The sequence below is a fragment of the Neolamprologus multifasciatus genome, chromosome 22, assembly GCF_963576455.1.
Source record: "Neolamprologus multifasciatus chromosome 22, fNeoMul1.2, whole genome shotgun sequence".
In the NCBI taxonomy this organism is placed as follows: Eukaryota; Metazoa; Chordata; class Actinopteri; order Cichliformes; family Cichlidae; genus Neolamprologus; species Neolamprologus multifasciatus.
In genome coordinates, this window is record NC_140459.1 from 30,235,479 (window position 1) to 30,257,311 (window position 21,833).

The 21,833-nt window shown below is 38.4% G+C and overlaps 1 long non-coding RNA gene and 1 pseudogene across 3 annotated transcripts; both read right to left on the reverse strand.

Annotated features, from left to right (window-relative positions):
- Positions 1-8,006: 8,006 nt before the first annotated feature.
- Positions 8,007-16,059, reverse strand: LOC146493721 (uncharacterized; annotated as a pseudogene). Its single transcript, XR_014871784.1, has 2 exons — positions 13,873-16,059; positions 8,007-13,675 (listed from the first exon to the last, which is right to left on the reverse strand). The product of XR_014871784.1 is annotated as an uncharacterized LOC146493721 (transcript).
- Positions 16,060-16,590: 531 nt separating this feature from the next.
- Positions 16,591-19,709, reverse strand: LOC146493722 (uncharacterized). Of its 2 annotated transcripts, XR_014871788.1 has the most exons (7): positions 19,443-19,554; positions 18,873-18,916; positions 18,702-18,731; positions 18,401-18,511; positions 17,518-17,547; positions 17,093-17,161; positions 16,591-16,885 (listed from the first exon to the last, which is right to left on the reverse strand). It is a non-coding gene; the product is annotated as an uncharacterized LOC146493722 (long non-coding RNA). The 2 variants fall into 2 exon arrangements; XR_014871787.1 differs by lacking the exon at positions 18,702-18,731 and having other exon boundaries at positions 19,443-19,709.
- Positions 19,710-21,833: the final 2,124 nt, after the last annotated feature.

Below are 21,833 nucleotides of genomic sequence, written 5' to 3' on the forward strand. Positions count from 1 at the left end.
GTCACTGGACAAACTTCGGTCAGTTGATTTCCTCTGTGCAGTGCAGACGAGCATCAGTCAGCAAGTCAAGGTGGTGAGATGGACTGGTGTCCTTTGTGACTCTGCTGGTTCTTCTGAGGAAACACCACCGTCTCTCCACACTGTCAGCATGTAGGAAATCACATATCACACACACAGGGGTGAAGAAACATTAGAGCTCAACTTTGGATACTTTAGATCAACAGATCAAACTAGCTCTTAGTTTTAACAATCATTGAACAGACAAACAATGATACCATATTGATTCTGTATGAATACAATATGGTATTTTCAATACAGGTGTCACCTGTACTAATACAGATATATGTATATATATATTTTTGATAAATTAGTTTGCTAAATTATAAGAATATATATTTTTTTCATTTAACAATTGCAGCAGAAAGAAATTAAATATTGAACGAAAATGTATTGTCACATTCTGAGCATGCTCAGCATGCTGACAGACTTGAAGTTGCTACAGATTTTAAGAAGTGATAATTATAGGGAAGAAACTTCTCTTTTTCATCCGTTTAATTAAACATTTGATGCCTCAGCTGTCTCAGTCCTATAGCATTCTGCAACTACAACTAACCTGAGACTTGGATTTGGCTGCAGGTGCCCCTGTACATCCTTCTCAGCAGCACACATGTGGGTACTATTTAATCACCAAAGGTGGCATCCTGTGTCACAGTCTTATCATCATCCAGAAGAAACATTTGAAGAAACATCATGGAGAAGAAACATTTACACGCCTCCTGGTTTTGTTTTCTGGTCCTGCAAAAAGACAACAAAGCCCAGAAAACACGAGATACACAACATCCAACATTAAGACTCAACAGCCTCCATAAATGAAGAGCACCAGGTTTGTTCAGTTATAGTAGATATAAGCATTCTTCACATTACTGGGTATGAATAATAATGGCTGACAGGTAAAGATTAAAGATTAAAGATTAATCTCAGGTAACATGGCTCATAGTAGAGATTCAGTAAGAAAGATTGCCAGCTTTAATATTATTACCACACAATCCAAGGACACACAAACACCTCAGATATGTAGAACTATTTAACCCTCTGGGCTCTATCCTGGCCATTTGTGGCCACTTCACTTTTTTTTTCAACCATTTCCGTTCTGTTAATGCAAATGGAATGAAACTTTCCAAAGGTGTGTATTTTTTTCAGATTTTTTAAATTTTCAACACCAGCTCCTTAAAAATGTCAATAATATTCACGATACACCAAATTGTTCCTCTTGGCTCTATCGTGGCCATTTTTGGCCAATTGAAACCCATTATAACCACCTTTTTTGATTCCTTGTTACTGACAGTAATATATCATGCAATTTAGGTAAAATTGCAGCTTGTGGGGATAGGTTAATTGGAAAATCCTAATTGTCACTAGGTGTGAATGTGCGAGTGAATGTGAGTGCGAATGGTTGTCTGTCCCTGTGTGTTGGCCCTGCGACAGACTGGCGACCTGTCCAGGGTGTACCCCGCCTCTCGCCCTATGACAGCTGGGATAGGCTCCAGCGTCCCCCGCGACCCTGAAAAGGATAAGCGGAAGCGAATGGATGGATGGATGGATGGATGGATGTTTTCATTCTAAACTCAACACATGAAAATTGTAGTTTTTAATGTTTTTTACCAAATTACATCATTTACCCATTTTGGGCCAAACAAGCAATTTCATGTAATATTCCGAGTTTCTAGTAGCTTACCACACTCCAATGGACCAAAATAATGAAACAATTTTGACATAGGTTTGATCTTAAGGATCTAATAGTTTGTGTTTGTGCATGACATTGCAGCACAAACATGTATTTTCAAGATAGACTGGAATAAATAATGACGCATCAAACATTACATACTGCAGTGAATTTCTGTGGATGCAGGCTGTTGAGCTTTGAGCTTCCCAGTCAAACTTAGCTTTGAAGCACATGTTAAAAGCACTTTTACTCTTGTATTTTTCATAAAAAGAGACCATACCCAAAATATAAACTCTAGAAACAAAAACAAAAACAAAAAAACCCCAATCACAGGACATTTTGCAGAGTTCAAACCTGCAGCTGCAGCACAAACAACAACAAACACGGTTTGTAAACGTGTCCTGGAGTTTATGCAGGTGCAGACAGAGCTACTGCTGTAAGTAAGCCTAACAGCTTCCAGATCATTCATTCTGGCAGTATGGCAAGAAGGTCATCGCTGCTTCAAGCACTGCCTGTATGATCTGGTCAGAGAGCAAGGACAGCAAGCAGTGCTCTGCCCTTGAAGAAAAAACATCTGCCCAAGATGAAGAAACTTCCTCTCCAGAAGATGAGGGGACAATCTCCAAAGTGTCTGACTGCATCACCACTGATGAGGGTACTAGCCAGTGCCTGAATCCTCTTCTTTGGGGGAGGATTGGGGTTGGGGGGCATGGAGGTGGAGGCCGAGCAGCTGATGGAAAAGAACATTTTCCAGAGAGCATTTTCTGAGACCGAGGAGCCGGCGACTGAGTGGATCCCTCGTGAAAGGAAAACCATGTGGGTCTCACCACTGAAGAGAGACTGCTCCACAATCCAGTACCCACTGGTATCAAACCAGGGCTCACCCTGTATGCAGTTTCCTGTATTAGCAGCCCGAGATCTACTTTTGACTTTTTTATAACAAAGGAGATCTTTTAGCTGCTGTGCACCCTTACAAACCTGCACGGGAGGCGAAGGTGTGAGGATTGGAGGATTATAGATGAAGTGGAGATGTGAGCCTAAACCAGAATAAAGCAATACATAGCACGTTGGATGACAACACTGGAAGTTCTCAGGAAGTAAAAAAGGGCAAGGGGTTCAGACTCCAACTGACGGAGGAGTTCCTTCGGGCACCTTGGCAGAGGAACCCCTCAGATGAAAACTGGCACAGGGGAAACAACCCAGAGCTTCCTCCCCAGCTCCTCCAGTTGCAACAGAGGAAGATTTTGTTGTCTGTGTTTGGCTTCACCAAAACTACCACAGCGATATCCCACATGCCAAAGTAACGGAGGAATGTGCTTCTTTTGACAGCAACACACAAGGAACCAGCAGTCAGTGATGGGGAATAAAGGATGCATGAAAGCAAGAAGCAATCCTGGACTACAATAGGCACAAATGTTGCTTGGATAACTTAGAGGATGTTGGCACCTCAAGTTGTAGAAGGAAAACTAACTGATGGCTGTTGGCTCTTCTCTCCAATTTCCTGGATGTCTTGGGAAACGATGTCTTTGTCCCGCCGGAAACAACTTCACTGAAGTGGGGGAGTCCTCTACAACCTACAAATGAAAAGTGATACTGGGAGAGCTGGGACACATGCTGGTGACCTCAACAACTGCAAGACACCCTTGTCCCTGATTCTCAGCCACTTCTGCCATTGATCTCAAGATACAGTAGTCTGAACCAGAGTGTGACCCACACCCCACCAACGAAATGAGAGGAAGGTGCAAAAGGCGCACCTCCAGGATTGGAACAGCAGCCCCTTGCACCAGGTGTAGAAAGTGTGCCTACAAAAACCACATGCTAATGAGGATGCACACAGAAGCACACACATACTGGAATATAAATTTTGATCATTGTATTGGTCATTTCAGGGGTTATTTGGTCATTAAATTGCCTTTCTGGCCACTAACACACGTGTGATATTCTTTTTGGCCATTCACCCCCCCAAAGAAAAAATATATATAAATAAATAAATAAAGTAAAAATAAATCATTGTTACTGGTACTGTTACTGACCTGCAATGATGATAAAAAATATTAGGTTTCACCATTCATATGCTAAAAAATGTAAACTGAAATGAACTTTATCACTATTTTCCCCCAAAAGCGTAGCAATAATACATGATCTGACTGGTATTCAAAGGGTATAATATCTGAATTTGAATTATATTTTGGTTTTCATGACTAGGACTGGTGCTATTTTTAAAAACCAAGTCAATGAAAGTAGAAAAATGTTTTAATATATATTAATTTTATAGTATTTTGTAAACGTAAACAGGGGTGGCCATTTTTGCCCATGAACAAGCTGAGAGGGATTTTTTTTGTTTTTCTGTCACTGCACAAAAAAACAAAGATACATAAAACCCCTTGATACTTTTAATTATTGCTATGCATCTAACCTCCATCATGGTTAGAAAATAAATCAGTTTGCATGTATTATTTTTTTTTAAAAATGGGGATTTTATGCTTTTATCCCTATTTAAATCATTAAAATTATGTGATTTAACTGGTATTTAAAGGGCTAAAATTATGGATTTGAATGAAATTTTGGTCTTGATGAACAGCACTGATACTAATCTTATAGAATTCAATATCCCCGTGTTGGGCAATCAGGTTTTAAAGCTGTTTGAGTTAAGATTTTCAAGTTATTCACAAGATGAAAACTTGAATTCTAGAAGATAAAGCCATAAATATGTGTCTCTGACTCTTCTATTAAAACTTACAGCTATCTCTATGAAGTTGATGAAAACACTTTAATTCACCACGTTAGTGCGTTTCTCGCAATTACATGCATTTGAATGGAGTTCTCGCCCGACACAAGGTATAGGTTTTCATCTTGTGAATAACTTGAATAACTTTGAAATCTTAGCTCAAACAGCTTTAAAATCTGTTTGCCCAACCCGGGGATATTACAAGTTATTCACAAGATGAAAACCTATACCTATACACGGGGATACTGAATTCTATAAGATAAAGCCATAAATACGCATATCTGAGCCTTCTATCAAAAGTTAGAGCTAACTGCAAGAAGTTGTACAAAAAGGCTTTCTTTCGCCAACACCTATACTTTGTTGTCGGGCGAGAACTCCATTCAAATGCATGTAATAGTCAGAAACGCAGTCTTGGCGAAAGAAAGCGTTTTTGTACAACTTCATAAACATAGCTATAACTTTTGATAGAAGACTCAGATATACGTAGTTGTGGCTTTATCTTATAGAATTCAATATCCCTGTCATTGGGATGAGAGAAGCTACATTTTGTGCTCAATGTGCGTCTTTGAAGTGCGTCCCTGCCCGGACTACTTCTGGGGGCAGGGGTAAATCAGACGTGGCTGTGTTTAAAATATGAGTTTGAAGGTAAAAAATTAAATGTAATTTGGTTTTGGTCCTTGCTTTTATATTTCATTTGCTTGTACTGGAGTGTGGCCATGATAGTGACACACAACACCACTCCTTTTTTCCACTTTTTAAAGCAGAAAGAGGCGCTCCAAACCTGAATTTTTGGCCTTATTTTGTTCAATGCTCAAAAATGAAAAAAGGCCGCCACCTGGTGGACAAATAAAAAAATTACAATTCTAAGGACCCTACTTCAAAGTCTCAGTGAAAGTGGAAAGATGACATTTAATTTGATGGTAATGATTGGGCAGTGAAAAATAGCGTTTATAATGGGTTTCAATGGGGCGTTTTTTGGATCTAGGGCCTAAAGTGGATGGAAGTTTGTAGCTTAGCCACTTTAAGCTAATCTAATGAACTCAAACTGGCAGGGCAGGGACGCACTTCAAAGACGCACATTGAGCACAAAATGTAGCTTCTCTCATCTCAAAGTAAAAAAAAAAATGTTTGGAAAGTTTGGCTATATTCTATTCAACACAGTGAAAATGGCTTGAAATTAAAAAACGCTGTGGATGCAAAATGGTACCAGGTAGCTCTGAGGGTTAAAGTATAAAGTATAAATTGTCAATCAATTCAGTGTTACACCTTAGTTTTACTCATTGGCTGTGTCCCATTTCAGGGTCTGCACGCTTGAAGTACGCGCACTATGCGTACTACATACGGCGCGTACTATAAGTACGAGAAGTGCGGAAGTGAGAGGCTTGTGAAATGGGACGGTATATGCTTCGTCGCGCTGTTCAGGTTGCCTAGCAACCATGATACTAACCGTGAGAAACGTTACATACAGCTTTGTTTGACATAAATGAAGGAGAAAATTGTTTTGTTGGTCATTCATTTTTGTCATGACATTACTGTGATTAGTTGAGTATCTGAGGCTGAGACCACAGGACTGTAAAACATGATTGTTGGGCTTCATTTCTGTACTGAACAGTTATTTCAAGATTAGCTAGTAAATAACAATTAGCTAATGTTGTTCATGACACTAAAATCATCTCACTGTGGTAATGTAAATATAATATGGCCAATATTATATTATTGTCAGATTATTATGATATATATATATATATATATATATATATATATATATATATATATATATATATATATATATATATGTATATACTTGGCTTTAAAACCAAGTTAACGCTGTAAGTACAAACATCACTAATGTCACACAACTTTGCCGACATGTGGCCAACAGCAATGTTTTAATGTTCTTCGTTATTAAACATTCGCACATAAATAAGTGACGTCATATTCAGTACTTACTTTTGACAGTTCACTCTTGGCCGCTCCCTTCTGCCGTATTTTGCGGCAAAATTATCCACACCCACCGCCGCGCTATGAATTGTGGGATATATGGGACCACGAAGCGTGCACCGGACCACGCTTGATATTTGGGGAAATCGACGGCGCATTTGGAGTATGCATTTGAAGTACACTTCGAATTGGGACAGCCATCGTCGCGTGGCGGTGACGTAACCGCACTTAAAATGCGTACTTCAAGCGTGCAGACCCTGAATTGGGACACAGCAATTGACTGTAGAAAACATGGACGACGCGACAGGTCCCCAAAAATGAAGCCAAAACGTCTCTATCGCCCCCTGGTGTCTGGCTGCAGTATAGATCATAAACCCCGCCTCCTCTATGTTAGCGGATGGGACTGGGGTCAGACTAAAATAAATTATTTCTCCTCAGATAAATTTTTTCAAGGGATGCAATCTGCCAATTTATGTAGTTCTTATCACATTGATTTGGGTCCAAGGGGTCACTTTTCTCATAAATCTATTATGATTATTAACTAGAGCCTTAAAAATTGGGGTGAAACGTCATGATGAAAGCTTTGATTGACAGCTGCAGTTACGGAGAAACTTGCGCTTCTTGCATAGAGCAGGTGTATTCGGGAGAGAAGCCAAGAGAAGAAGCTAGCATCAAAATATCGACTGGGTTTGAAATTATCAAGATGAGTTGTTCAGCAGTAAACTGTACTAACCGACCACAGGGCTCTGATGGATCGTTGCAGTTTTTTCGGTAAGTCTAAATTGTGTTTCATAAGCTAATACATGATATGGTTTGCTAGTTAGCATCGGTATTGCATTGAATATGTATATAAAGCAGTGTTAGCTACCAGTTCTTTGTTCAATTTAAATAAATAGCATTTAAGAAACTGCTAATAAATTTTATTTTAGTCAAGAAATTGTTTGAACCGTGTTAATAGGTTGTGGTCATCTACCCACCACTGTCACACCACAGCCATTTTGCCTTGTGGCTTGCCCACATAATAAACGATGCATGTGATTAGCGCCAGAAATACTGTTAGGTTAGAATTATTATTTTATTAATGTACAGTTGGAGTTAGCGGTTGTTACGACACCACTGGCTACTACCTGGGGCTGCAGGCCCGTTCTCTCTGATGTTAATTGGCTGTGCGAACCGGTGTCTCAGATGAACTGGTGATTGTGAATACATGGATAGACTTCGTTTCAGGAGACACAGCCAACAAAAGCGAAATAAGCGCGGTGAATAATTTGTCTTTAAAAAATTATTATTGGGCTCGTTTGTTTGCATAACTAAAAATAAAGTCTGCTGCACCGCTACGTTTTTGAGAAAAAACAGCATGTGAGTTAAAGTGGTAATTAATATGATGTCGCTAACATTAAACTGTTCTATAGCTATTCTACCAGTAGTTTGATATGATTTGGTCGGCCTTGCCACGACAGTATTTACTGTAGTTCACAGAGGCTTTTTAGTCTGATTTTGCTACGCTGTCATTATGACCATCCAATCAGATTAACCTGACACAGCTGCACCTGGATTCAGTCTGCTAAACAGTCATCTTAGGTGCATGTCTTTTTTTGGTGGTGGGGGTGGTCAGTTTTCCTTTAGGTGATGCAGCAAGACTGAACCACTGGCTGGCTAACATGAGAAGGAAGGACTGGACACCTGGGCCATCATCTCGTCTTTGCGGTGCTCATTTTGAAGAAAATGACATCATCACAGACTCGAAGGTTAATAAAATCTATAACTATTTCTATGTAATATTATAAGAAAAAAAACATTAAATATAAAGTTTCTCTTTTTCTTTTTCTTTTTGTGCTGCTTTAGGGAATCTGTCGACTCAGCAGCACAGCAGTTCCAACTATTTTCAGTTTTCCATGTATTCAGGTGAGGTCAACTGGGAGAGGATCAAGACGTAACATTTTGATAAGTACTGGCACAGAGGTAAGTGGCTCTCCAGGTTTATCAAGCGATGTGTCAGGGAACAGTAATGTTGGTCAAACACATACAAAATTCGACCACAACATGACACCAGGAGACCATAGTTACGCGTTATTACCAACCACATTAGCAGAACCAGGCTGTATTCAAGAAGATCACTGCTACAACCTTGAGTCTCCAAAGTCGTTAAAGCGTAAAAATCAGGCTTCAGAAGAGATGCTAACAAAATACAGGAAAAAGCTGAGATTGCAATGCCAAAAGTCTAGGCATTTAAAGACAAAAGTTTGTACCTTAAAGGATGTCACCAAAGAACTCAAGAACAAGCTCATGATCTCAAATCAGTGTGCATCTTTGCTTGAGTCAATCAATGAAGTTCCAAAACACATCTTGCGTAAAATCCTTGATGGGAAAAAGTCAGCTAAATATTCTGAGGAACTGAAACAGTTCACCACCACACTTCATTTTTACTCCCCAAAAGCATATGAGTACGTGCGTGAGAATTTTAACAAAGCGTTGCCACACAGTCACACCATTCGCACTTGGTACAGTAGTGTCTCAGCTGATCCTGGATTTACCGTAGCATCTTTCAGAGCACTAACAAGTCACGTGGAGGCAAACAGAGAACAGGGAAAGGAGACGGTGTGTGCTCTAATGATGGATGAAATGTACATCCACAAAATGACTGAGTTTGCAGGTGACCAGTTCCATGGCTATGTAGATATAGGCACTGGTGAAATTGACAACACACTTGCCACCCAGGCCTTTGTCCTCATGGTTGTGGCTGTCAATGAGTCATGGAAAATTCCCATTGCGTACTTCCTCATCAATGGTATGGATGGATCAGAGAAGGCCAATGTCATTCGGGAAAGCCTTAGCAGGCTTCATGAAGTTGGTGTTAAAGTTGTCTCCCTTACATGTGATGCCCCTACGAGTAACCTCGCCATGATAAGGGAACTTGGCGCAGAGTTAAATATCAACAACATGAAGCCCTACTTCTTTCATCCAGAGAATCCCACACAAAAAGTGCATGTGATCCTGGATGCATGTCATATGCTAAAGCTTCTTCGTAATGCCTTTGCATCTTCAATGGAATTTGAGACAGAAGATGGGAGGAAGATTAAGTGGAAGTACTCTGAAGCCCTTAATAAACTCCAAGATGAAGAGGGTCTACGACTAGGTAACAGGCTAAAAATGGCTCATTTACAGTGGAGAAAACAAAAAATGAAAGTCCACCTAGCAGCACAGCTCTTCAGCAGAAGTGTAGCGGATGCAATGGAGTTCTGTGAACAAGGCTTGAAATTGGAGGAGTTTAAAGGTTGTTCTGCAACTGTGGAGTTTGTGCGCACTGTAGATGCAGCCTTTGATGTGCTCAACAGCCGTAATCCTCTTGGAAAAGGTTACAAAGCTCCAATTAAGCCATCAACTAAACACAGGGCTGAGACAATCTTGAAAGATGCAGAAACCTTGCTTCGTGGGTTGAAGGTCCAGCAGTATGACAAGATGGTGCCACTTCACACCACAAAAAAGAAGACTGCCATATATGGCTTCATTGCTAATGGCATAAGTGCACTAAACATTTATAATGAACTTGTTGAGAGGACCGATGCCCCATGCAGGTATCTTCTGACCTACAAACTTAGTCAGGACCACTTAGAGCTCTTCTTCTCTGCCATAAGAGCAAGAGGGGGGCACAATGACAATCCTAATGCCAGACAGTTCAGGGGAGCCTACAAACGTTTACTTGTTAGGAACCAAGTTAAAATGGGTACAGGCAATTGTTTACTTCGAGACAACACATACATTCTTGATTCAACATCTGCAGCTGTAAATGTTGCTCGCAGAATGGAAGTGCACCTTGTGCAAGTAAATGACCCTGATGATCACTCGATTCCTGACCTCCCAGATGTATGCAACCTGTCTGAATACAAGGAGGCAGTGATCAGCTACATCGCAGGTTTTGTAGTAAAGAAGATCAAAGAGAAAATCACCTGCTTGCCTTGTTCACAGGCCTTGACAACTGAAGGTGCTGTGCATACTTTTATTAAGCAGAAAGACAGAGGTGGTCTCCAAAAACCTTCACCAGGCTTGGTTACTGTGTGTATCACAACAGAAAAATGCATTCAGAGGAAAATCAAAACCAATGGAGGTCAGCTACCCAGTGGACGTGGAGTCACAGCAACCATTGTCACCCAGGTTCTGGAAGAATGTGGTGAAAAAAACCTTTTCCCTCATCTTGAAACCCATATGCTTGACACATGTGTTGAAGTAAACCACATTCATGTTCTTGTGAAAATGGCCTCCACATGGTACTGCAAAGTCAGATTTAGTCACTTAGCAAGAAGAAAAAATGAAATGGCAAAAACGGGCAAGTTGATTCGCCGACAGATGACCAAACGGATCCATTTTTATGGAGAGTAATGTGCGATACCTGTTGCCTTTTAGGGCAGAATGATTTATTGACATCATTTCAGATTGTTCGAACATATATTGTATTTCAGATTAGAATTGAAATACATATAATATATACTTACTAACTAAACATATGGTCAAAGAATATAACAAATTTTGATTTAAATTACAATAAATCACTAGTTGTTCAGTCCCAGCTGTCATTATCAGTTACTGCCAGTTATTCCTCTGCTGCCCATGGTTTACAGTCCGCATAAACAGGACTGAATCATCATCAGCAGAAGAAACATGGACTCCACTGGTCTCCATTATGTTCCGTTGCTGCTGCCCATGGTTTACAGTCCGCATAAACAGGACTGAATCATCAGCAGAAGAAACAGAAAAAAATTCTCTTGCCACTGTTTGCTACTTTTGTAATTGCTGATATGAATTTGTGACAGGTTGGAGGCACGACATGACTACGACTCACCATTCAGTGGCATATCCCTTTTATTTGCATTTGCTGTACACACACTCACAGCACAGCTTTCCAGCCAAACACATACCACCAACAACAACAAACACACAACACGCCCTAGTTCATTTATATGGAGTGGAGGAGTGATGCACTGATTGACCTCAGGTGCACCAGCCTCCCCCACAGCCACGGCACGGATTATGCCCCACAACAGGATAGTTTAATTGCACTTTTCTATAAATAACACCACTGTTTTTTCAATTTGAGATTTCACATAGTTCCTTAGAAGTGTTGTTGTTTATTTCCTTGTGGGAATTAAAACTGAGAGTACGTTTTGCTCTAATGATTTTGCATTCAGTATTTAAAATTCGAAAAGTTAACATATAATGATATTGTTAATAAATTGTTATTGTTTAAAATTTTTTATTGTATTGCTGATGTGTATGAAGTATATCTTTACCTTGTCCTGTCTTAGTTTGTCTTGTTTGCCAAGTATGTCTTGTCCCGTGTTCCCACTCATGGCCTGCACCTTGTCGTGGTGAGTGGGCTTTCAACTAAGATGGGCTGTCATTCTGTTGAAAAGAAAGCAAAATGCTACTTTTTACTACTGAGATTAAATGTATTCATGTTTAAATACTGTGGATAATGTAATCTAAAGAAGTAGTCAGGGAGTGGTCCTTCTCACATTTCCTTCATCCAAGTGTTTGCGCTTGTCTGTCTGCCTCTGTTCTAGGTTCAGTGGACATGCAGATGAGATGCTTCTGGGACGAGATGTGAAACATCTTCAAGACACTTAAAGAAGACCAGATGATTTTCTTTCCAAGTTCCTTAGACTACAATGACCTGGTGGACTGAGAAACTTCACAGACACACTAATTAATCCTTGCCAAATATCAGCTTAGTAGAATTGTATAATAAAATGTGCTAAACGTCATACATACAATTTAATTATTCTCTCCTCTGTCTGGTTTTTTTTTTTTTTTTTTCTTCTTCATTAGGAGCCGTCTTCAGATTGAGACCTCAGTGGCAGTTAATGATGATGGACGTGCCATCTATTTGAAATACTGACCTTTTAAAAAAAAAAATTATTATATTTGTCATGCAGACTGGGGGGAGCCAGGATCAAACCACCAACCTTCCAATCAGAAGATGACCAGCTGTACTTCCTAAACTACAGCCACCCCAAACTAACAGTATAAGTCTTTCTTTAGTAATTAATAGAATAACAATGAATTTGGAAAATACAAAGGCTAATACACCACATTATGTTTCTTAAGAGAAACATGCAACCTCATGGAACAGTAATATGTCGAGGACAACAGTCACTGTCTTAATATACATATAAATGGCTTCTCTTAAAATTGTTATCCTGCTAGTGATAGAACTTACAAGCAGCTTTTACTGTTATTTCACTGTCCTAGCATAAGTGCTATGTATTTAAGTTCTAAAGTTGTTAATCGTAGACTAACGATTAGTCTACGATTAATCGTTAGATTAAGAAAGACTCTTTTATTTTATGAAAGGTTTAGATGGAATTTTCTTGCATGTTGTCTTTAACAGGATTCAATAAAACAGTGTCATGAAAAGCAATGGTGTTTCTAAACAGTCTGAAAATTTGCTGAATGTAAAATGCAATATTAAATCAAAATCATGCATGTCAGAGATGATTTAAAAATATTTATTACAAGAACATTCAGCAATAACAAATTTAGAAGAGAATGACAGCAAAAGAAAGAACAGGGGGAATAATTGTGAAATCACTGAAAAGTGTGATGGCTCCTCTGGCATTTAAAGAAAAATTAACAAATGAGTTTAAAGCCGAAAAAAAAAAACCAGCATAAAGAATAAAATTCCTGATTCAGATTTTGCTGCCAAAATGTTAGTGGAAAGTCCAAAGCCAGCATCACCCTACTGGATTTGGTCTTTCAGACACAAGGCAATATTATTTAAAAATACATCATTTCCCAAAGGGGTGAAATGAACTCCATCATGCAAAAACTGGTCAGGATTTCTATGCTTTATCTGTGGATGATGTACAATACAACCACAAACCGACAGAATAGAAGTAGTCATCACACTGTTTACAAAGCGTCGAGCCTTGTCCACCTTCTTTGGATTAACACGCCTCCACTGGCATCGCTGGGTGATGGCAGAGAAAATGATTTTCATCTGCGGGAACTGGTGGTGGAGATCACGCAAGTCCTGCTTGATTGCTGCCACAAGCCTGATGCTTTGACATTGCCAAGGTCATTTCCACCACAGTGGATCAACAGGACATAAGGTATCACTCTTCCTCGAAGGCATTGGAAGAGAAAAGGCATCAGGTTTTGCCAAACCATCCCACCCCTGCCAAACCACTGGACCTGCGCATCCAGACCTAGGTTGGTCCCGATGGTCTCCCTCACTTGTGCTTCCCCATGGCGGATGTAGCTGTCCCCAATGATGAAGATAATAGTTTCTGTTGATTGTGAAATTAATAAACAATTTTGTATAAAATGAGTTGCTGGTTTTTTTTACATTTCTTTTTGGTAAAAGTAATATTCATTGTTTTTGAATTAACAAAGCTGTAGTGTCACTTTATAATAGATTTTTTTTTATTTAAACACACTTAGATCTTTAAGAAGTTGAAATAACAAGCCATAATATTGCACTTACTCTTTGCTTGGGCAGAAGACGCTGACGTTGTCTCCATTTTTGATTCCTGGTCTAACAGCAGAATAAAAGAATTCAATATACATTTGAAAAAGCAGCGGTGTATTAATTGCCAATTGCTAGCATGTTGAGACACGATGGTGCTAACCATAAAATATACTGATAATGTAGCTATTTACCATGGTATTCACCAACAGGTATGTTGTTACTGATTTTAAAAAATTTACTTGGGGGGGGGGGCGGTTTCAAAGTATGAATTTGTTGTAATTACCTTGTTTTAACGGGTCCTTCACTTTTGGAAAAAATTGCAGAGCGCAAGCAGAGGGAAAAAGGACATGCTACGTAAAAGTTAAGAGGGGGGTGTAACGACGTATGACTGTGGGCGGGAGTTCCATGCCACGGCTCCACCCGTAGTTACTACTGCGCAGACTCTGGCTCATAATTTGCAAGATGGCAGCCTCCACAAGCGGGGTTGTCACTACCCGATCCGTACCGGAAACCCGATCGGTACCCCGCATGCGCAAAAGGTGTCTACTTCCGGTTGAAGCGTTTTACGATAGTTACGGGTCAGAGTATCTGTTAAGATGTTAAGAATAATAAGTATCTCTTAACATGTTTCCAATAATGAAGCATTTCAGTACAATGTAGACAAAAAAATAAAAATAAAAAGATAGTTACGGATCAGGACTCCCTGATCCTTACTGCGCATGTGCAAAGTCGGACCGTACAAATCGGGTCTACCCGATCCGTACCGCGCATGTGCAGCGGTTTTCTTCTTCTTCTGTTTGTTTAATGGCAGTTTACTCCAAGTATAAGAGGATACTGCCACCTGCTGACCGAGCGAATGAACCCTATTGTAAACTGAATTAGCGTCATTACAAACGTGTGTTAAATTTGATTAGTCGAGTGTGTTTATGCTTGTCTGTGTGGAGAGGATTGTTGGAATAGTGATGATGATGTCCGCTATCACTGTAAATTGTCAGTAAACAATGTAGACACGTGTAGATTCAGTGATGAATCTACACGTGAGATATTACAAAGTCTGTATTATTAAGTCTGTAATTAGGCGCCATTCTTCTTATTTTACGGCGCTGTTGTTCAATCGGGGACGCTCTCTGTTGAGGAGAAAAGCATGAATTTGTTTGTAAACGGATTATCCATTGTTTAAATGTCCCGGTAGTCGGAAAGGAGGCAGAACTGCTGAGAAATGCTAGGAGCTAACTGGGCGCTAACCGTATCATTCAAATATATTGAATGTCGCAATGTTGGCAAAGAGAGGAAGTGACGTAAGATTTGCGCATGCGGGGTACCGATCGGGTTTCCGGTACGGATCGGGTAGTGACATGCACAATGGTAGGTGTCACTACCCGATACGACTTAGCAATGTATCGCATGAAGATTCAGCAGCCAGATTAAGTGTTTACTGACAATTGACAGTGATAGCCGACATCATCATCACTATTCCAGTCAATCCTCTCCACACAGACAAGCATAAACACACTCGACTATCACTAAATCAAATTGAACACACGTTTGTAATGACGCCAATTCAGTTTATAATAGGGTTCATTCGCTCGGTCAGCAGGTGGCAGTATCCTTGTACACTGGGGAGTAAACTGCCATTAAACGAACAGAAGAAGAAGAAAACAAACCGATTTGTACGGTCCGACTTTGCACATGCGCAGTAAGGATCGGGGAGTCCCGATCCGTAACTATCTTTTTATTTTTCGTTTTTGTCTACATTGTACTGAAATGCTTCATTATTGCAAACATTTTAAGATTTACTCATTATTCTTAACATCTTAACAGATACTCTGACCCATAACTATCGTAAAACGCTACGACCGGAAGTAGACAGCTTTCGCGCATGCGGGGTACCGATCGGGTTTCCGGTACGGATCGGGTAGTGACAGTAGGAGTCGCCGCCGCGTCGTCCATCGTCGTACATGGACGACGCGACAGCTCCCCAAAAATGAAGCCAAAACGTCTCTATCGCCCCCTGGTGTCTGGCTCCAGTATAAGTCATAAACCCCGCCTCCTCCATGTTAGCGGATGGGACTGGGGTCAGACTAAAATAAATTAAATTCTCCTTAGATTTTTTCCAAAGATTCTTTTTTTTGTTTTCAATAGTTCTCATCACGCTGATTAATGTTCAAGGGGTCTCCTTTCCCATAAGTTTGATTAAAATATATTTATATATTTTGAAATGTATTTTAGCACATATATTTTTTGGCCATTTTTTGTATATTTTGAAATATATTTAAAAATATATTTGGCCAAAATATATTTATATATTTTGAAATGTATTTTAGCACATATATTTTTTGGCCATTTTTTGTATATTTTGAAATATATTTAAAAATATATTTAAAAATATATTTGGCCAAAATATATTTATATATTTTGAAATGTATTTTAGCACATATATCTTTTGGCCATTTTTTGTATATTTTGAAATATATTTAAAAATATATTCATAATATATTTTGAAATGTGTTTTAACGCTTATATTTTTTTGGCCATTTTTCTATATTTTGAAATATATTTAAAAATATATTTAAAAATACAATTTAAACTTATTTAAAATCATCCAAAAATATATAAATTTAACCATTAACCCGGAATATTAATTTTACAATTTTATTCTCATTACATACTTAAACATTCTAAAAGAAACACACACACACACACACATATATATATATTGGAACCCCGACTTACGAAATTAATTTGTTCCTGAGGGTCTTTCGTAAGTCGAAGCACCCATCGTGCCTGTTGAGTGAGGTGATGCTGAACGATAGGCTATAGGCTAATTGCTAAGTAGAACAACAATATGTCGTTCAAGTGAAGCGAAGAGCAATTACAAAAGCCAAGGGGTTGTCACATGATTCGGAAGGCATTGTGGGCATTGTAGGCTTAGGTAATCAGAGCCAGCGGATTTCGTAACACGGGCATTTTTTTCCCTTATCAAGGGCAGTTCTTCACTCTGCGCCGATGTCCGTTTTGCTCTGTCCTCCTATAAAAAGCATGAACATTTGAGTATCTGACTAGTTTTAGATTTCCAAAAATCTGATATTTGTACAACTAAACATTTGAACTACAATGATATGCTATTGAGAGATACTTTTATGGGTACATATTGGTAAAGAAACTGGTGACAGAGAAGTAGGCTTTTTAGAATACTATTAGCTAACCATTTTAACTGACTTTCAAAGCTGTTTACCTTTTAAATTGCTGTGGATCAAAACCTCCAGTGGGAAGGCGGCCATTAGAAGAACACGCACCACTGAACCTAAAAACAACAAAAACAAACAAACAAACAAAAAACAGAACAATATATAAGAGTCCGGTAGGGTAATAAATCTCTTCTGAAGCAATATAGTTCATTTTGGGTGAAAAACAAAACATTCCTCTAAAATATATATACTGACATCAGCAATCAACATCATGATTGTAATTATTTCCCTCCTGGTCCATCTACTGCTCTGTGCATGTGTCAAGCACTACGACTGTATCTATGCATATAAATTCACCATATATATCCTGCAAAAATGTCTTGTTATGGTCAAAAAAGCCCAACAAAAAAGGCATTCAAAATAAATAAATAATAATAAAAATAACATGATGTAATTAAAATGCACAACTTACATTAAGGACATCTGTATTTGTATCCACAAGCTAAAAGTAAAACAGTAAATGTGTTAGTAATAGTCCAGGTATTTGTGAAAAACAAAAAAACAAAAACGAGGCAGTAACTGTGACTCTTCTAGTCAGATGCTAAATGCAGAGATTTAAATTTACAGTACAGTACTGCATGTACAGGTAGCTGTGTTGTGAACTGTAACTGAATATCAGAGAATCTCAGAGAAATTAAATGTATTTATTTTTTGAGTTTATCAATCATGAAACCGTCTGTTTTGTAGGCCTGTTACGATAACAACCTTTTGTTGGTCTGTATATTGCCCCATAAAGAATTGCGACAAGTTATGTCATCGTCATTTTAAGACCATTTTATGCCAGTGAATGTATAATCATAATATAACACCATAATAATGCAAGATCTACACACTTTCAATTGACAAACCAACATCTAATTCTTAAAGTATTTAGATCATGGAAATTAGGTATCAAAATATTAGATACCTTAAAAACTTGTATAAACAGCAAATTTTTTAACAAATAGAAAACAATGTTATTATTTTGTTATTATTATATTTTATTTTTGTAATTTTTTATGTAAATATAATGGCAGATATATTGCATCATCAACAATTATTGAGGTCATGTACATATATTGTGCGTTTGGTTGATATATCGACTATTGTGACAGGCCTACTGTTTTGGTATCATAACAAGCTTGCCAAACATGTATGACCACTAAGCAATGTCTAAACAGTAGTACTGGTCTGAATGACAACAAACATAGCTAGTGTTTGGGAAAATCTGTTAGAAAACAGTTATTATTTCAATAATTATGCTTAGCATTTGTGACACAGACACTGCATAAAAAACTACAACAACAAATACTTACTTTAGGAGGATGGGAGAGGGCAGCATGAGGTTGAGACTGTTCCCTGCTCAGATGCAGTGTAGGACAATCAGGGCTGTCACAACAATGGGGTGGGGCCAAGTGGCTGCAACCCTAGTTACAATGTACAAGTATATATAATTACATATAATATATGTGAATAAAGCAAGAATCTGTTTAGGTTAGTTACTGTGATGACTGATGCTTGCTAGGTTTATATGATTGTAAACTGCACAAAAACAACAACAGCAACAACATTAATGATAACAACAAACAAAATTACTTAGATTTATGTAAATCTCACATTAGGAAGATCAGCATTCGATTTCATGGGCTGAAATAAATAGGCAGAAACATTACTGCTAAACAACCATAAAAACTCTAAAAAGCCTAAAAATGACTAAAAAAAGCAAGGAAATGTGGAACATTGTAATTAGTGAATATTAATAAAGCTTAACTGTGCTTTGTTTCTCACCTTGGTAAGTAAGTGCTCTGTAGCCAGAAGGAGAGGTGGGATTTCTGTAAAAGTCAAATTAAATGTGAATATTCTATATAACAAGTGTAAAAAGTTTTATTTGTAATTTTTTTCCCTTTCTGAGAAGGCAGAATAATAAGAAAAGGCAAAAGTACGTCACAATATAATTAATTAAGTTACATATTTTGATTACCAAATTATGGAAGCGTGGAGCTGCCACCCAGGCAAAAGCAAAATAGAGCTATATCACGTTATAACGTGAAAAGTTTATTGTTCTAACATTATGCTTTTCATGTTTGTATAATATAATATCACGTTATTATAATATACATAATTATCACGTTCGCACAATATTTTACGAACGTGAAATTATGTATATTGTAATAACGTGATATTACATTGTTCAAACGTGAAAAGTATATTGTACAAACATGATAGTATATTGTTAGCACGATATACTTTTCACGTTATAACGTGATATACTTATATTTCTCTTTTGTCTGGGTGGCAGCTCTACGCTTCCGCGCCAAATAGCGAGAATAAAGTAATATTATATTTGAGAAAAGGCACCTGCTAGCTTGATGATGGAGGCTTCGTAGACACCCGCCTTTTGGCTCCTTGTCGCCACTCCACGAAATAAACGTCCATTTCCTCCATGCCGGCTAATTATTCATCCTCATTAAAATCTCGTATATGTTCAGTTGGCAGAATTGAGAATTTTATATCTTCCAACCACTTAATTAACGCGAACATAATCGGCTTGTTTCTTCCCGTCTCCTGTATCCGGCCGTTCCTCTCACTGTCGGAATTCGCGCCTCAGAGACGTCGGTTATTTTTCAAAAGAAAGAAAAAAAAAGAAAGAAACAGCAACGACTACTAAACAGATTTTTTGCACGTTCATTGCACATTTGTGGGAATATTTAAATATGTACTTTTTATTAATTACTTTTCATTTTATCTTCACCATGGCAATGCGCATGCGCATACTCTCCTGCACGCAATGGGCTTTGGAGTTGACGTAACGCTGCAATGCATTGTGGGAGCGCAAAACAAACACACTCTCTGTGTTGGAAGGAGCAATTCTGAACACTAGCTCAAAAGAAAAAGGACGGTATAGAGACAGATTGTGTCCAGATGGAAAGAGACGGTACTTGCAAAAAAATATTGTGCATTGGAAATGTGGACCCGTATGAAATCCGGCAGTGGAGTAGAAACCTTGAAGACCAAACCGCTATTGACGTAGCCTGATATATTCTCGTACCTTGCCTGTGAAGTCAGCGCATACACGGCGCACCAATTTCGCCATTATAAATCTCTGGAGGCTCACATCCAATTCACCAAGGATCTGGGTACAATTGTGAGTACGCCGTAATTCAAACAAAGGTAAGTCAGCTTGAGTACTGCGAGTAAAATGCGTTTGATTTCCCTCCTAACATTCAGATTAGTGCAGCATAAATTCATTCATGAGGGGGAAATTACAGTGAGAACACGTGGAGGCTCTTTTAGATGGATAACATAGTGAGTTCAGTGCACTGATGTGACATTGTCCTGAAGGATTTAAATATTCTCTATGGTTAAAGAAATTGCACTAATTAATTCATATTTATTATAAATAATCCTAATTACACTTAAAGTCGAACTTTATGCTTTCTCACTCTTGAAAGTGATTACATCCTTGCATTACATACTTAAGCTTTTTTCTGATAGGTTTCTAAAAAGAAACATGCAGATTTAAAATATAACATGCAGCTTTCTATAGATAGATAGATAAAAACACTTTATTTGTTACATTTATGATTAATGTATTTGAACGTAGATAGAACACATTTGTGTCGGCCTTGGCTTATTAAAGTTCGTGTCTTGAACTTTGTCTGTGTGTGTTTCAGGTCCTGCACTCTCAAAGACTGAATCAACCAGCATTGAAGCCATGGGTCATTGTGAGCATCACAGGGAAGGTTGAAGCCGCCTACTGCAGCTGTATGGCCGGAGTCGTGGAGACCTGCAGCCATGTCCCTGCTCTTCTGTTTAAAGTAGAAGCAACAGTGAGGATCTGTGGCACAAGGACTGTTACAGATGAACCTGCATACTGGGTTTTGCTGGGTAATATGACCAAGATACAGTCAGAGGGTGGCCATAAGATAGAGTTCTCCTCTTCAGCTGCCCAAAAAAAGGCTCTCAATCAAAACATAAACAGACCATCTGTAGTGACAGGGAAAAGAAGCCGTCCTCAAAACAGAAAAATTCCACCTGCTACTGTGGAGGAGTTGGATCAAAATATTTTTCCAAGCATAGTTCTGTTCTGAATAACCCATAATGTTTTAATTTAGGGGGGCATGTAAATAATTTGCATTTACTGGTTATGTACTTACTAATTACCACTGTTCAAAAGTTGAATAAAGAAACAAACAAATGTTTGCCTATTTTTAATTAAAAGCACTTTGTAGAACATCACATCAGTTACAATGTAGAATCAATGTCATGTATAGTTTACAAATGACAAAATCATGACAGCATTTATATAATATCACCCACTACTAGCATTCTGTAATTTACTGTCTCTTTTGAAAATGTATCTCTACATATACAGCACAAGACTTTTAACAGTATTTAACAAGGGTATTTTCCCTGGTTTTACTAACACACTGGGGCACATGTTCACCAAAACGCAGCAAACCTTTGCCATCTTATCCAGGAGGGTCACCTTTTCACCCTCACATGGAAGAAGTAACCTGATTGGCATGGTGGTATGTAGCATGTAGTTTGAAACAAAGATTTCGTAGTGCCCCATGTGTAGTGTTGGAACCCAGTCAGGATTTGTTTCATTCATTTCATCGGCTGGTTTGCTGCAATAATGCCAAATAATTAGCAACTCTATAAATAAAGGTAGTTCTGCATGTTTGTTCTAATTTGCTATGACCTCAGAGCGCATTGAAAATAAAAAGAGTAATATGAACTTATTTA